At 39.4% G+C, this 2,901-nt stretch overlaps 1 pseudogene; it reads left to right on the top strand.

The window, feature by feature from the left end:
* Positions 1–1,181: 1,181 nt before the first annotated feature.
* LOC149192606 (UBP1-associated protein 2C pseudogene) lies at positions 1,182–2,670 on the top strand (annotated as a pseudogene).
* Positions 2,671–2,901: the final 231 nt, after the last annotated feature.

The raw sequence follows: 2,901 nt of genomic DNA, 5'->3' as shown, positions 1-2,901 counted from the left end.
GACTTGATTTGCCTTTCTTTTCTTTACCAGCTTTATTACTCACAAAACTTACTGAGTGATTCACTTGATTTTTCAAACGTCCTTCTTCCTGAACAAGTCTACTGGCCAATTCATTAACATTCCACTTATCCTTTATAGTGTTATAGTTAATCTGAAAAGGTCCATATTCAGAAGGTAGCAAGTTCAGGATGAACTGGACAAGAAAAGAATCCTCTACTGTAAGTCCCAGGGAGTTTAACCTTGCTGCAAGATTAGTCATCTCTATAATGTGCTCTTGCATAGTTCGCGACCCATCAAACTTCATGGTCGTGAGTTCTGCCATAAGAATACCAGCGAGTGACTTATCAGCTGAACGAAAACGCTCTTCCACAAACTGCATATATTCCTTAGCACTTTCTGTTTGTGGAATTGTTGACTTGATGTTGTTAGCAACAGTCATCTTAATAAACATAAGGCTCAATCTGTTACTGCGTTCCCATGCTTTATGGTGTGATTTTTCTGCCTCAGTACTATCTTTTGTAAGAGCAGCAGGTTTATCCTCAAGGAGTGCCAAGTCAAGATCCTGAACACCTAAATGGAAATTGACTTGTTCTCTCCATTCAGAAAAATTAACACCAGTGAACAATGTAACAGATGAAGCATGTGTATTCATGGGAACTCCTGCAAATTAAAAAAAATGAAATAACTGTAAGCTCATAACTAACGCGATTCAGATGTAGACATAATAGCATAATATAGCACTCCTTTGGGTAGATACTATCTTATACTTAACATAATTAAATACCAAAACATAAGTAGGTAATAAATATATTCAATTAAATAGAACTGGCATCTTTGGATGATCAATATTTAATTTAATCAAAATATCTATTAAACCTCATCATGTCAACTAGTTATAGAACAAGACTTTCCTTTGGGTAAGCTCTCAGGTTCTATCATTAGTGACACCAGTGTTAATTGGTATTATTATAACTCGCAATTTCTATCAATAATCATTATGTCACTTATGCACTAAATGACTATTCTGATTTTGACCACTTTGGTGATTAACAAAATCATAAATCTCATGTGCATAAATGATTTATAACACATATTTTATGCAAAACAATTTCAATCCCACGAAGTAAAAATTCTGGTCGATTACAGGCCCCAACAAACCCAATGCAAAAATCTGGCAGAATATGGGAAAAGTGAGTTTCGCTCGCACTTTCCTTTCAATGGGGAAGGCGAAAGGAGCAAGCACAACCGTAGTGGCGGCATTCCGGTATACTACAAGCACAAAGTGATTCATCCCTCTATTAAAAGAGACTTTCGAGATAATATTCATGCCCGCATATCCAAACTAAATTGATCGCAATAGGTTGCGAATACGTGGAGAATTATGAATCGAATTATGAATCAAAATTCCACCGAAAAAATTCCTGAGCTCTACATTTCACCAACGAATCGGATATGGGCAATCGCCGGTATCATATTCGTTATTATATTTTATCACGGAATGACAGAAATATTTTACTCAGTAATAAAGCAGTGGATGGAGGACCAATTAAAGCAGATACGCGAAGAAAGCAAATCACTTGATCAGAAAATTGTGGGCATGCGGAGGGAGTAAAGCACAGAACAGATCAATTGCAATCATAGGAAATATTCAGTTATTGATTGGTGGCTCTGATACCAAATGTAAATCTTTCTTGATTAATTATGAACAATTCAAATTACAGCCCAAAGATCATCAATACCGAATATTTCACAAACAAAAACTTAATATGATCTATTGTTTAAGATGACATACCTTGATTAACAGCGGAAGATGTAATGGCTGCCATCTACTTTCTTCTGACTCCTACTCTTCTTCTCAGAATTCGGTTTCTCTTTCTAGCCCTGTTTCTTTATGCGCTTCTCAATGGAGAAGAATGCGACTCTTGGGAGGGGGAGAGAGGACCCAATCCTTTTTATATTATTTAACACTAAATCTGGTACGTCCATCATATACCAATTCAACGCTTTAATGCTTTAATGCTTTAATGCTTTTAACGCTTTTAACGCTTTAATGCTTTAATCGGGTCACATTAAGATTTAGAAACTGCAGATTTCTAACAGAACATTCTAAATGTCTTAAGCCGTGAGCAATTGATCGAGCTTGTACAGGAGGTAGCCGCTGAACATAGGTACGTTCGGGATCAAGTGCGCTCGTTCGCAGTAAAAAACACTTTAATCAGAAAACTATTTGTGCGTGGTCTTGGCCCGGAGACAAACGACCAGTCCCTCGCCGCCCTATTCTCTGCTTTCGGTGAATTGGATGAAAGCTGCGTGATCAGGGACAAGAGAAGCGGCAGGAGTAAGGGATATGGTTTCGTCATGTTCAAGCACGTTAACAATGCCATCAAGGCATTGAAGGAGCCCAGTAAAATGATCGGCAGTCGCATTGCGGTGTGCCAATTTGCCCCCGCCGGCTTCTACCCTTCTCAGCCACAGGACGAGTTACATCGACGGAAGATTTACGTGGGCAACGTTCCGGTAGACATGGAGGCTGGTCCTCTTGTACGTTTGTTTTCGCAGTATGGCGAGATCGAGGAGGGCCCCAAAGGTTTTAATAAGAATACGGGCAGGTCTAGTGGATATGCCATCTTTATTTTCAAAACGGTAGAGGCGGCCAAACGTGCCCATTAAGTTGACAGATGACGGTCATCAGTTGTATTGCAAATTAGCCAATGAGAGTCTGATGCCCATGCCCGACCGAGTCAACTCTCTTACTCATACCGCCAGTGCCAATGGGTTAGACATGCATCAGTTGGGCTTTATTCCTGGTCAAGGGTTTGGTAATGCTGCCTTCCATGTTAATCAGGGTAGGCATCCATTTCCATTAACACCATATCCAGACTGGCCTGAACCTAATTTTAA

This window comes from Pinus tabuliformis, chromosome 2_2 (assembly GCF_031772625.1).
Source record: "Pinus tabuliformis cultivar Carrire ecotype Pingquan chromosome 2_2, CPIR1, whole genome shotgun sequence".
Classification (NCBI taxonomy): Eukaryota; Viridiplantae; Streptophyta; class Pinopsida; order Pinales; family Pinaceae; genus Pinus; species Pinus tabuliformis.
Note: the sequence above shows the minus strand (reverse complement) of the source record. Positions and strands in the feature narration are given on the sequence as shown.